Source organism: Heterodontus francisci, chromosome 5 (genome assembly GCF_036365525.1).
Source record: "Heterodontus francisci isolate sHetFra1 chromosome 5, sHetFra1.hap1, whole genome shotgun sequence".
Lineage (NCBI taxonomy): Eukaryota > Metazoa > Chordata > Chondrichthyes > Heterodontiformes > Heterodontidae > Heterodontus > Heterodontus francisci.
This window is the reverse complement of record NC_090375.1, coordinates 89,881,186-89,895,901: the sequence shown is the minus strand read 5'-3', so window position 1 is coordinate 89,895,901 and position 14,716 is coordinate 89,881,186. Positions and strand designations below refer to the sequence as shown.

General features: G+C 41.6%; 1 protein-coding gene across 7 annotated transcripts in view; it reads right to left on the bottom strand.

Moving 5' to 3' along the window:
* LOC137369955 (protein EFR3 homolog A-like) overlaps positions 1 to 14,716 on the bottom strand; it is a 325,373-nt gene that overhangs the window by 286,233 nt on the left and 24,424 nt on the right. The window contains exon 1 of one of the 7 annotated variants that reach the window (XM_068031746.1): positions 4,219 to 4,248. The exons of the other annotated variants lie outside the window; for them this stretch is intronic. The gene's annotated coding sequence lies outside the window, so the exon portion shown is untranslated. Of the gene's footprint in view, positions 1 to 4,218; positions 4,249 to 14,716 lie in introns of those variants that run through there. 7 annotated transcript variants of the gene reach the window in all.

Sequence of the window (14,716 nt, the reverse complement as noted above, 5' to 3'; positions counted from 1 at the left end):
GCAGCTATGAGGAAAGATTGAATCGGCTAGGGTTGTTTTCCTTAGAACAGAGGAGGCTGCGGGAGACTTAATTGAGGTGTACAAAATTATGAGGGGCCTAGATAGAGTAGACAGGAAGTACCTGTTTCCCCTAGCAAAGAGGTCAATCACCAGGGGGCACAGATTTAAAGTGATTGGTAGAAGGATTAGAGGGGACATGCGGAAAAACTTTTTCAGCCAGAGGGCGCTGGGTGCCTGGAATTCACTACCCGGATCAGTGGTGGAGGCAGAAACCCTCAACTCATTTAAAAGGTACCTGGACCAGTACCTGAAGTGTTGCAACATGCAAGGCTATGAACCAGGTGCTGGAAGGTGGGATTAGATTGGGCGGCTAGTTTTGTTTTTTAGCCGACGCAGACACGATGGGCTGAATGGCTTCCTTCTGTGCCATAACCTTTCTATGATTCTATGATGTAGTGTTAAAACGGAGAAACAATGTGCACAAAAGATGAGAGACAGATAGCACTAGAGTAAGAAATAGCAAGGTATTAGGTGGGGTCAGATGAAGAAGGAATGCAATAAGGTCTAAGTTAGGTTTACAGTGCATGTATGTAAATGCACAAAGCATGGTAAAAGGAGGACACGACAGGCTGAATGGCCTCCATCTGTACTATAACCATTCTGATTCTAAGGAGCTGTACCACTTGGATGGGCTCCACCAGAACCATGCTGGGATCAAGATGCTAGAGGAAAAAATAACCAGGGCTGTAATAAGATTTTGAACTAACAACAGAGGGGAGAGAGCTGCTAGAAATTACAGAAACCCAACAATAAATGAATCAGAGAATAATAACAATCTGAAGGAAGGAATTAGGACCACTTGAATGGCCAGAGGTCAGATAAAGTCAGAGCATAAAGGTAAAATAGCTAAAAACAGAAAGAGGAAAAAATACAATTGAAACTGTTAGTACAGAAAGGTACATTTGTATTTACAACTGAATGGATGAACTGCAAGCAATAATTTGTACAGAAAAACTGGATATAGTAGGAATGACAGAAACCTGGCTACATAGAGAACATTGGCAACTAAATATTGCCAGATACACTGCCTGAAGAGGTAGAGGCAGGAACCCTCACAATATTTAAGTAGTATTTAGATGAGCACTTGAAACGCCATAGCATACAAGGCTACGGACCAAGTGCGGGAAAATGGGATTAGAATAGATATGTGCTTGATGGCCGGCACAGACACGATGGGCCGAAGGGCCTGTTTCTGTGCTGTATAACTCTACATAACACATTTAGAAAAGAGAAGAAAGGAGCGGAGTTGGGTAGCTGTAAAAGCTGAAGATAACATAATGGCAGAGAAAAAACGATATGGATTAAGTTAAAGGATAACAAAGGATCCATCATCCTAATATTCCACGACAGAGCACCAAATAGTGGAAGGGAATTGGTGGAAGAAATAGGCAAGCAAATGCAAGAGACATAACATACTAAACATGGGAAATTTTAACTCCCCCCCCCCCCCCCCCCTCCACCCCTCAATAAACTGGCAGGAAGTAGTAGTGAAAGGAGAAGAGAGAATCACATTTTTAGTGTCTTCAGGGCTCTTCTCACTCAGTACCTACTTTGGCTCAGTTTAACTAAAAAGTTAATGAAATAGACACTTCATTAGAGGACGAGCTTAAAAAGATGAATACAATTGGAATAGAAAGAGAAAAAATAATTGACAAACCAGCAAAACTAAAAGAGGATAAAACCTCAGGTCCAAATGATATGCACCCACCCATATTTAAGGAAACCAGGAAGGAGATGGCAGGTTATATATACCAAAGTTCAATAGAAAAGGAGGGCAGGACCAAAGGACTGGTGGACAGCTAATTTTGTTCTTATGGATTATTTGTCTAGTGACATTACTACCCCCACCATCACCCCCTCCTATGAAAGGGAAATACAACAAAACCTGGGAACAATCGGCCAGTCAACTTAATGTCTGTGATAGATACTGGAATCTATACTAAACCTAGTGCAAGATGAACATCTAGCAACAGAAAATAATGAAAGTCAGCATGGATTCTGAAAGAACAAGCCATACTTTCTTTGAAGAGATAATGGGAAGGGTAGATAAGGATAATGTAATAGATGTCACATACTTGAACTTTCAAAAGGCTTTTGATAAGATACCACAAGGTCGGCTCATGGCAAAGGTTAGAACATGTGAAGTCAAGGGGACAAACAGATAAATAGACAGTCAATTGGCTAAAAGATAGATAGATAGAAAACAGGGAGTAAGGATAAAAAGGTAGTTCTTCAAAATGGAAGGCAGCAGAAAGCAGTGTTCCACAAGTTACAATGCTGAGACCACGGTTATGCATAATTTTTATTAATGCTTTGAACTTGGGAATTAGTAACTCAATCGTCAAAACTTGCAGATGATAACCAACTTTGAGGAAGAGCAACACAAGCCGACATTAGAAAACTTGCAGACTGGGTAGTTAAATAGCGAATGCACTTCAACATAAATAAATACAAAGTGATGCACTTTGGTAGGAAAAACTGAAACATCACCTACACCTTAGAAAATTATTAATTTATGACTTCCTGAAACTGAAGTCTTTTTCCCCCAAATGGTGCAAGTTAATTCTGCACCTTTGTAATCTTTTAAAACATCCCATTGTTGATTTAGTCTTATGTGCCAATTTCTCTCTTAGGTAAGAGGTTGGAACAAAACAAATACATACAAGGCTTAAAAATAATAAAACATGTCAAAAGATACAAAATACAAGAAGAACTTGTATTTATATAGCACCTTTGACAACCTTAGGATGTCTCAAAGTGCCTCAGTCAATGAATTACTTTTGAAGTTTAATGTAGGCAGCTCCTCCACCTCCATGACAGAGAAACTCCTGTGCTCCAAACAATTCAACTTCCCTGCTTCCTAAACTGCCATTCAATTTGATTTTATATTGTTTATAGTTAAAATATTACTCGTAATGTCCCGTGTTGTTGCACTTAGATACTCAAATCAAGTAGGGTTAAAGGGCTGGAGAGAACAAAAAGACTTGCATTCATGCAGCATCTTTCACAACCTCACGAGATCCCAAAGCACTTGTAGCCAATTTGTACAAAGAAAGTTCCCCTAGCAGCAACGAGATAATGACCTGAGTTCTAGGGATGTTGGCTGAGAGATAAATATTGGCTACAATACAAGAGGGCACCCTGCTTCTCTCTGAATAGTGCCGTGGAATCTTTTACCTCCAGGGACGACAGACAGGACCACAAATCAACATCTCATTTGAAAGATGGCGCCTACGACTGTGCAGCACACTCTCATTATAGCACTGAAGTGAGACTTAACCCCATAACATTTTGTCTCAAGAAGAGAGTGCACTACCATGACTGATAGGACCAGAGATGTAGAGAAGGTGAAGCAAGAGGAAAAAAAGGCAGTGGAAAGTAGGAAAATTATTTAATGGGGGTGTAGGGAGTACAAATTAGAAGGCCCTAATTTTTCTAACACTGAAGAGGCTCTGAATTTTTAAAAACTACCCTGCTTTAAAAAATAAAATAGGTCTGAATTATTGTGGTTTTTAATAAAAGTGAAGAGCTTTGGGTATTTCAAGTTTGAAGAGGTGCCCAATTTAAAAAAAACAGATGCACACCAAGATTTCCTCATTTCAGAACAGGCACCAATTTCTAAGTTTTGTCCCAATTACGGTGTTACTAATATTAACAAAATTTAACACCCTCTAATATCGCACCATTGATAGGCATAACAGGTACAGTATGTGAACGTGGCCACTTTATAATGCCACTGGCCCAGAGTTTCCTTGCCATTTCCAGCACTTGAGGGGTGCTGGCAAGTCACAGAATTGTTACAGCACAGAAGGGGGCCATTCGGCCCATCATGTCTGTGCTGGCTCTCAAAGAGCAATTTAGCTAGTCCCACTCTCCTGCCTTCTCCCCATAACCCTGCACGTTCTTCTTTTTCAGATAGCAATCCAATTCCCTCTTGAATGCCTAGATTGAACCTGCCTCCACCACACTCAGGCAATGCACTCAAAATCCTAACGCAAATGCAAGGGGAAACTCAGACACACTTGTTTTAAGAAGCTCCCTCAGCACTTCTTGCTCCTCGAGCTACTCTGTAATTCTCCAGTCAACTGCTATTGGCCTTATTTGCATGCAGCTGCCTGAGAGCCTGTTGCACTGTGCATGGGACTCTTCTGGACTTACCCAGTTAGTGCATTCAGGGGAACGTCACACCTGTGGAGATGAAGCACAGCAGCTGTCAGAATCAACTGTTACAGATGGAGATGAGGAGTTCCTGTAGCAGAAAATGGCTTGGATATCTGCAATTGAAGATTTTTAAAGGTAGTAAAAGTTTTCTTTCAAGCTTTCTGCCTACAGACACCTACTCTTGCTTCTGACCGAAGGGCAGTGTGCAAGGTTTGCCAGCTGGAGGTCTAGCATTTCCCAGTATCCTAAGAGATAGCTGTATCCCCTGTGTGGTTTGATCCTCATTATCACTGTCCTCCTCCTGTAGTACACTTTGTGGTGGACCTGCAGAAAGAGAGGGTAAATGGCTATCACCACCTAGAGATTTAGAAAGTAAGGGATGCGGGATTGTGGCTATGTGGTACTTCACAGAGATGCCAGGATTGCCATGTTGGTGCTGTCAGCAACCTGGCACTGACAAGATGCCACTGATCTCAGGAACTTGTACAGGAAGAGGTGCATGCATGTCCAAGTACTACCTGGCCTTGTAGGGGGTGTGGAGCTTGAACATGGAGATGACCTCTCCAGTGACCTGCTTTTGCCAGGTGTGGTGCTCCAATTTTACCTGCAAAAATAGGTAAAGGAAGACAAAGCTGGCAGTTAAGGGTGACATATAGAGGGAACGTAATAGGGGATATGAGGATCTTAAAGTGGAGGAGAGCGTTCTAGGATAGTGCAGCAGTAATTATTATGTTTGGAGAACTGTGTAGCCATAGTGCAGGCCAGGAAGATAGAGGTATCCTTAAACATACAACATTGTGAGCATTAGTTGTGGAAGTGCTACTTAAAGAGGGGGAAGAGTGTGCTGGTACCCAGGGTGGGCAACAAAGAAAACTGAGAAGTGTGCAGCCTTGCCTGCCCTGCTGAGGACATGGAACCTGTGGCTGTTGTGCAGTCCTGAGGTTGAGGGACTGTGCAGTCAGTGCCACCTCCCTGGCATATTTAATGGCATCCACATCCAGGAAATTGATATGTTCTGCCTTCAGTATCCCTCAGAAGGGTTTGGAGGTGTGAATGAGTAATGTACATCTCTGGCTTGGTGGCATGCCTCTTGCCGTCTGGGCACAGATGGCATCTGAATGTTCAAAATTCTGTCCAAGTGTAGGAAGAGTGAATAATTTTGAAAGAAAAAAATCAGCCAAGCAGCATTCCTGCCTTTCCTTCTGGTCACCCAGTGGTCCATACAAAGCATAGGCTGAGCACTACATCTAAAAGGCTACAAAGGAATTTCAGCTGTGTGCACCAGTATTAGATTAAAGCTTACACAGAGAAATGCAGATGAGCTTCCCTAGGAAATCTCCAGTGGCAGATCCATCATTTTTTTTTGAAAAAGTACAGAAGCAGTGTAAATCAGAGGAAATTCAGTTCCATTATTTGTTGGACCAGGCTGACATAGGAGTTATCGACACATTATATATGGACTGTTTTGACCCACCTATCATTTTTAATATATAGCTTGTCGATCTCTTAAGGCATTACATAAGGGTGGTCAAGTGCAGTATCCAGATCAAGCAAGTTTAAGGGGCAAAGATAATTGAACTGGACTAAAGTAGCCGATTTGGGGGGAGGGGTGTGGGGGGGGGGGGGAAAGAGAGGGGAGATGGGAACAGAAGAACAAGTAAATTGGCTCTATTCAACTAAGTGATGCACAGTGGTGGAATGAGGTAAAAGATGTGAAAGAGACTGGGTAATCAAAATATGTGGGTTGAGGAGAAAACTGTTCATCTGGAAAGTTGGGCTCCAATTCCCAAAATGATGGATTGGGGCGGGGGGGGGGGGGGGGGGCGGATGTTTAGCTGAAGGAGTGATGGATTCTTAATGTTGAGGTGGGTGTATTTACTTCAAATACTGGGTACTGCTAATTAGGAAGGCAGCTCAGGTTTCCTCCACAGTGCGTGGGGTGTCAAGTGTGGGTTGGGGTGTTCCTTCAACATATCTACTCTTATTAGGTGGGGGAGGAAACCACATTCATGCTCTCTCACCACAGTAGGGTGGGGAAATCAAATGGGGAATCATATCCTGATCCCAGTATTCATCCTCAATACAGGTGAGTGTGTAAATATGAGTTTCTGGTCCTATCCCTGATTTTTTTGCTCAGTGTAGGGGAAAAGAAGAAAGCGTATTTCTAACCCAATCTAGCTATATCTGTTTAGTAGGGGTGTCGCAGATAAATGTGAGTTTGTTGTGTGATCCAGGATCTATACTTGCATTGTGATCTGGGAATTATTGCTCGGTCCTGGGGGTTGAGAGGCGCTAATCTTTCTACTCATGTGGTGTTGGTTATAAAGCTTGTGGGGTTGTTTCCTATCTTTTCGGTTTAATTTCTTTACTGTTTCTGTTCTTTCAAAGGTTTTCTTTCTTCACTGAAGATTCCATAGTTGTTTTTCTGGCAGTTTTTTGTTCCCTCTCATCTGTAGGGCTGCCATCTCAACAATTGAGAGACATGCTCAGCCACAGATGCATTTATTTTGGCAAGTTTCACTTCACTCTGAATTGATGGTTACTTGATTCAGACCATACAGCTTGTTTTAGAATCTTGTCTATTAGATTTACCAGACGCAAGAGGCCACAATCTTGAATTTTTTCAAATGTCAGATTATTGCAGGAGCAGTTTTGGGCTGTTAGCAACTAAAGTAACATATGTCATTGTTCAAGAATTGGTAGAATGAAAAATCTGCATGGCTATTAGTCCAAAGTCTCATCATCTTTGAACAAATCAAAAAGACAAAATTCAACTTATTACAATTCATTGCTCATTTCTTTACAGCTACCCAAATGTGTAAAATCAGACAAGTGGTAAATTTTCCAACACCAGATTACATATTCACCAATACCACTTAACATTCTTCCACCTTCCTTACTGTTCATTGTCCAGGCCTAACTGGCCAGCCCTGGTCTTTGATTGGTACTAACGCACCACCATAGTTCTCTCCCACCCTCTCTCAATCTTGTACCACTAGCTTTGCATATTTCAGTCTTAAAGGCCTCAATCCTTGGCTGTCATTCACTCCTTAACCAAGTATTCCTACTTCAGGGCTTCCACTCCTCAGCCTGCAAGCAACACAGAAGATATAATAGTACTCCCACTTTTCCTAACATCTGTACTGGGAAAGACGTTATAAATCATGAATGTGATCAATGGGTTGGATGCAAAATGCTGTATGTGTGAAACCAGAACAAAAGCAAGGAATCCATAAGCTAAACGTGAAACTTAAGAAGCTTGTAAGATTTTCTAGCTTTAAGAAAACATTTTGCCTGCAATTTTCTGCTGAAAATCGCTTAATTTATTTCGTCCCTATAATAACCATGTTCCGCCAATGTGTTTTGTTGAATGATAATTTTCTTGTTCTGCTGGCTGGAGATCTGACTTTATATTTTTTATTGAAGAAATTTTAAAAGAACATTTAAAACAGGATGACTACCGGCAGCTTAAGATGATCACCCAGTCTGCTACATTGTATCCTACATTGCAAAGGACTGTGAGGAGGAAGACGAAATGGCTGTATTGTTTGAATCAATGAGCGAGTGTAATGTGACAAGCCCCTCCCCATCTGTGGTTTTAAGCTGGTGTTTTTCTTTGCAGCAGAGAAGCAACTGAACTCTGACATGCGCAGACCCTAAGTGGGGGATCCTTCTCTCTCCATTCCAGCTTGAAAGCTTTCAAATCGTGCTTGTTGGCTGACCATCTTTGCATACTCTGGCTACAATCAGAAACCCCACTGGAGGAAATCATCCGCAATGCTACCTCTAAGAAACCTACCGAATCAGTCACCTACTTCTTCAAACGAAAAGCCTCAGGACCACTGAATTCAACTAGAAGTCAGTCGAATCACCAAACTTCACAGACTGTATATCTCTTTATTTTTATGGACTCTAACTCAACCAATCTGCCTTTCCCCACTCTGTAACCTATTTGTGTGTATAAACCCCTAGTGTGTGTGACAGTGAAAGTTGGCGCTTTTTTTTAAAGTTCGGTTTAGGTACAATAAAGTTAACCTCTTGTTAACTCAAGAAAACTTGTCCAATTACTTTATGATCATAATGAGAACCAATTAAAAGCCTGGTGAATTGGCCAGTACATCCACTTTAAGAAAAAAATTAAACCTGTTTTGGTCAAACAAGGAGGGGGAAAGAGGGAAGCCCTTCGACCCCTCCTCACTTGACCGTAACAATCAATATTACTGAATCAAAGACAGGCACTAGTTAGTTACGGTGCATTTTGCTGGAAGTAGCTTCTTTTCCTCACTGCAAAGGGTAGTTTTATCTTTTATACTACCAGACATTATCATTGCATAACAACTTGCATTTATATAGTGCCTTTAATGTAAAAGATCCCAAGGCACCTCACAGGAGCAATTAACAATGTCTGACAAAACGCAACAGGAGTTATTAGGACAAGTGATCAAGAGCTTGTCTAAAAAGGTTAGGTTTTAAGGAGCATCTTGAAAATGAGGAGCAAGAGGCCAAGAGGTTTAGGGAGGGAACACCAGAGCCTGGGGGCTAGGCAGCTGAAGGCCCAGTCACCAATGGTGGAACCATATCACAGTTCCTTCATTGTTGCAGGGTCAAAATCCTGGAATTCCCTTCCTAACACCACTGTCTGTGTATCTACACCAGATGGACTGCAGCATTTCAAGGCGGTGGCTTACCACCACCTTCTCAAGAGCAATTATGGATGAGCAACAAATGCTGGACTTGCCAGCAATGCTTGCATCCCAGGAACGAATAAGAAAAGGTAAAGGAAATCAGAGGTGTGTAAGAGGCTGGAATTGGAGGAGTGCAGAGATCTGGAAGGGTTATAGCACTGTAGCAAGCTAAAGATAGGGAAGGGCAAGGCCATGGAAGGATTTGGAAACAAGGATGATCATTTTAAAATTGAAACGTTGCCAGACTGGGAGCCAATGTAGGTCAGCAAGAACAGGGTTAAAGTGTGAACAGGACCTGGTGCAAGTTAGGATCTGGGCAGCAACACTTGAAGTGTGCCAAATCTTGCATCTAATAAACTATGAACAATGCAGCAAACTGATTTTGTTGGCTATTATTGATTAGTAGTTTCAAGATTGATGTCAAAATGTAATTTTGTGTGCTTGATAGAACCTTTATAGATCATAATCAGTGCTGACAATAAATAAGAATTAAATGCAATTTAGAACCAGAATGTGTTACAACCCTCTTTTCCCCTCCCGACAAAAATCTATTCAAACTGCTTATTACTAACCTTTCCACATAAAGATAGAAAATAAATGAGAATTACAAAGGAGGAGGAGAAACTAGTTGGGCATTTGCATTTCCAATGAAGGCATGCCATGTCTATGCATTCTTGCAAACATGAGATATGGCAAATTAATGATTTTCAAGTAGAAAAATCATAGTTTAAAGTCCCCCTCCAAGCCACAAACTATCCTGACCTGAAACGATATCACCGTTCCTTCACGGTCGCTGGATCAAAATCCTGGAACTCCCTTCCGACACCACATGAACTGCAGCAGTTCAAGAAGTCGGCTCACCATCACCTTCTCAAGGGCAATTAGGATGGGCAATAAATGCTGGCCTCGCCAACGATGCCCACATCCAGTGAAAGAATAAAAAAAAAGAAAACTCTAACTTTCCTTGTTCATAAAGAAGAACCCCTCCAAATATTTCTTCAGCGAGGAACACCTTTAGCACTTATCAATTGCCAGTAAATGGGACAAAATGAATAGAGACCTGAAAAAAAAACAACTTAGTACCAAGGCAGCAGGGAATTGAAAGGGCTATGGAACACTAAAATACTGCCTCATTTCAATATTGTTGCGGGGATGATGGTGACATAGCAGCAATGTCACTGGACAAGTAATCCAGACAAATATTGCATTAGCCCAGGGTAGTGCAATAGGGAAATGGGTTCAAATCCCACCACGGCAGCTGGTGGAATTTAAATTCAGTTAATTAGTAAACTTAATTAATTTTTAAAAATTGAACTGAAAGCTCGTCAGCTAGTAATGGTGCAATGAAATTATCGATTGCCGTAAAAACCCATCTGGATCACTAATGCCTTTAGGCAAGGAAACCTCTGTCCTTATCGGGTCTGGCCTACATGTGACTCCAGACCTACAGCAATGCGGTAGACTCTTAACTGCCCTCTAAAATGGCCTAGCAAGCCACTCAGTTGCCAAGGGCAATTAAGGATGGACAACAAATGCTGGCCTTGCCAGCAACACCCACATCCCACAAAAGAACAAAAAAAAAGCCCTTCTAGTGCATGTTTAATAACCATTTGCTGGTCGATCTAAAGTGAAAGTACAGGCTGGATTAGCAAGATGGTCTTTTACTTCATTTCTCCAAACAAAATTATATTTTTTCAGAAATGAAATGTAAACACAAGGAAGATCTGGATGAAGGCATCACCTCAGGAGTTTGATCTTAATATCAACTACCAACTTCAGGACCATTGTTCTTTGGCACTAAGTTTTACTCCGGTCCCCAAGGTGGTTAATACATTACTGTTCTGCTACATTATAGGCATTTACTAGAAGATAAATGATTGTGGTTCTTGTGTACATATTTCCACTGGCTTTTAATATTTTTCTGGCCCTTGCTACAACTACTGCCAATATCCTCTACATTACCAATGTGGAGCAGACTACAAGACAGTAGGCTGAACAAGAAAAGCATAAGTATTAGTGGAAAACAACTAAAGAGAAGGAATTTATATCCACAGATTTAAGCTGAACAGATGGCGGAAACAGTACAAGGAGTATCACACAGTTGGGGGGAAAAACGTGTCTGAGCCAAATGTAAAAATAAAGCAGAAGAGAATGTCAGGAAACAAAGCAAGACAGCCATGGAAGGAGGGAATAAAAACATGTACAGATTTTGATAGTGATCTCTCCCTTCATCCTTATTCCAGCACTATGCTGGAAATATTGACCTAACATGTGACCAAGTTACAGCAAGCTCTTCATTGTCTAAACTGGCATGACGTGGAGGCCAAAGTTAGGCACCATTTCTTCACGCACGTTTTTGTTTAAAAAAACAAAATGTGCATTAATATCTTGCATTTATACAGCACCTTTAATGTAGTAAAACCTTTCAAGACACTTCACAGGAGCAAACAAAAATTGACCCCAAGCCACACAAGGAGATTTTAGGATAGGATAGGACAGTAATAGTAGGGGATTTTAACTACCCTAATATTAACTGGGATAATTTTAGTGAGATAGGAATTGAGGCATGTCATGCAGACCCCCACCTACCAAGAATTAGGCATATTAATTTCGCCACGTGGACATTAAATTTCAAATTGTTGCTGGGAAGAAGAGAAGGCCTGCTACAAGGGGTTGCCAAGCCCCCTGGCTGGAAAGACATTCTTGCATATTGACAGACAGTATTTGTAGACAAAGGACCATTCCCTGACTCACCCAATACACAAAGCCAGAAGTGGTTATACCAGTCACATGGCAACCTGCTGGCCAACCTGGGCAGTGTTAAATTGTAGAGACAGTGTTTGAACTAGCAGAAAGCTGTTTGCTTCTGGATTAAAAAGACCTCTCGTGGCTGGCTCGCCATAGCCTCTCCTATCTGGTCCCATCCCTTTCTTACGGAACTGCAAAAACCCACTGAAGCCACATAAGCCCCAAGGAGAGAAAAGTGTCCTACAGTGAACAAGGTTTAAGAAGAATACTGGGCCACAACGAAAAGCAAGATCAACCTACAAAAGGGCTTTACTGTGAGCTCGAAGAATCATAAACTCTTCAGATACTGCCTCAAACCTTTCCACTTTATTTTTCTTCTGCTCTTTTCTGTCTCTATTTGCATATGCGTATCACACCTGCATGCTAACGTGGAGTGCGGCGTGTATTCGTAGGCATTAAACGAATTAGAGTTTAAGTTTTAATAAATTTCACTTTTCTTCTTTAAACCTAAGAAAGCCTGTTTGTGCTCATTTCTTTGCCTTATAATTGGGAAGTGGTGAACAAGGATTCACCGAGGGGGAGCTCAAAATACAGTGTGTTTAAAATCAAACCCAGTTACAGTAAGACCAGGTGAGGGCTGAGAGGGACTCCAAGACACCTTTCTCACCTGGTCGTAACAGGGAGCAGAATTCTTAAGGTGCATTCAGGAGAACTTTTTTGGCTAACATGTAGCAAGTCCAACAAGAGAGGGTGCAGTTTTAGGAAATGAAGATGGGCAGGTGGAAGGAGTGACAGTGGGAGCGCATTTTGGTGGTAGTGATCATAATTCAGTCAATTTTAACATAATTATGGAAAAAGACAAGGATAGAACAGGAGCTAAAGTTCTCAATTGGGGCATCGCCAATTTTACTAAGCTGAAGAGTGATTTAGCAAAAGTGGACTAGAAACAGCTACTTGAAGGTAAATCAGTGCCAGAGCAGGGGGAGGCATTCAAAGGGGAGATTCAAGGGATTCAGAGTAAACATGTTCCCACAAATAAAAAGGGTGAGACAGCCAAATCTAGAGCCCCATGGAAGTCAAGGAGCTAACAGGGTAAGATAAGGCAGAAAAGGAAAGTTTATGCCCGACAGAGAACTCAATACTACAGAAAGCCAAAAGGAGTATAGAAAGTTGAGAGGGTGGAATCTAAAAAGGAAATTAGGAAAGCAAAAAGGCGGCATGAAAGAACAAGGTGAACCCAAAGATGTTTTATCTATACATTAAGAGTAAGAGGATAACTAGTGGGGAAAGATATTAGCTCTGACAATGTGGAATCTGTACGGGTAGAGCTGAGAAACACTAAGGGGCAAAAAAAGTTAGGGGGACTGTATATACACCCCCAAACTGTAGTGGCGATGTTGGGAAATGGCATTAAACAGGAAATTAGAGACGCATGCAATAAAAGAATATCTGTAATTTTGGGTGACTTGAATCTGCATATAGATTGGGCAAATCAAATTAGTCACAATTCCGTAGAGGAGGAATTCTTGGAGTGTTTACGGGGTGGTTTTCTGGACCAATACACATTGAGGAACCAACTAGAGAACAGGCTATCCTAGACTGGGTACTGTGTAATGAGAGAGGAATAATTGACAATCTAGTTGTGTGAGACCCCTTGGGGATGAGCAACCATAATATGATAGAATTCTTAATCAAAAAGGAGAGTGACGTAGTTGATTCTGAGGCTAGGGTCCTGAATCTTAGGAAAGGAATCTACGAAGGTACGAGGCGCGAGTTGGATATGATGGATTGGGAAACGTTACTTAAAGGGATGACGGTGGAAAGGCAATGGCAAACATTCAAAGAGCGCATGGATGAATTGCAACAATTGTTTATCCCTGTCTGGCACAAAAGTATAACGGGAAAAGTAGCCAAACCACGGCTTACAAGGGAAATTAGAGATAGCATTAGATCCAAGGAAGAGGCATATAAATTCGCCAGAAAAAACAACAGACCTGAGGATTGGGAGCAGTTTAGAATTCAGCAAAGGAGGACCAAGGGATTGATCAAGAAGGGGAAAATAGAGTACGAAAGCAAGCTTGCGGGGAACATAGAAACTGACTGTAAAAGTTTCTATAAGTATGTGAAGACGAAAAAATTAGTGAAGACAAATGTAGGTCCCTTACAGTCAGAAACAGGGGAATTTATTATGGGGAACAAAGAAATGGCTGACCAACTAAATACATACTTTGGTTCTGTCTTCACAAAGGAGGACACAAATATCATCCAAGAATTGTTGGGGAACACAGGGTTTAGTGAGAGAGAGGAACTGAAGGAAATCAGTATTAGTAGAGAAATGGTGTTGGGGAAATTGATGGGATTGAAGGCCGATAAATCCCCAGGGCCTGATGGTATGCATCCCAGAGTACTTAAGGAAGTGGCCCTAGAAATAGTGGATGCACTGGTTCTATAGACTCTGGAACAGTTCCTACAGATTGGAGGGTAGCTAATGTAACCCCACTATTTAAAAAAGGGAGGTAGAGAGAAAGCAGTGAATTATAGACCAGTCAGCCTGACGTCGGCTGTGGGAAAATTCTAGAGTCCATTATCAAAGATTTTATAGCAGAGCACTTGGAGAACAGTGGTAGAATCGGGCAGAGTCAACATGGATTTACGAAAGGGAAATCATGCTTGACAAATCTACTAGAATTCTTCGAGGTTGTAACTAGTAGAGTTGATGAGGGGGAGCCAGTGCATTTGACTTATTTGGACTTTCAGAAGGCTTTCAACGAAGTCTCACGTAAGAGATAAGCACGTAAAATTAAAGCGCATGGGATTGGGGGTAGTGTATTGCGATGGATAAAAAATTGGTTGGCAGACTGGAAGCAAAGAGTAGGGGTAAATTGGTCTTTTTCCGAATGGCAGGCAATGACTAGTGGGGTACCGCAGGGATCGGTGCTCGGACCCCAGCTATTCACAATATATATTCATGATTTAGATGAGCGAACTAAATGGAATATCTCCAAATTTGCAGATGACACAAAACTGAGTGGGAGGGTGAGTAGTGAGGAGGATGCAGAGAG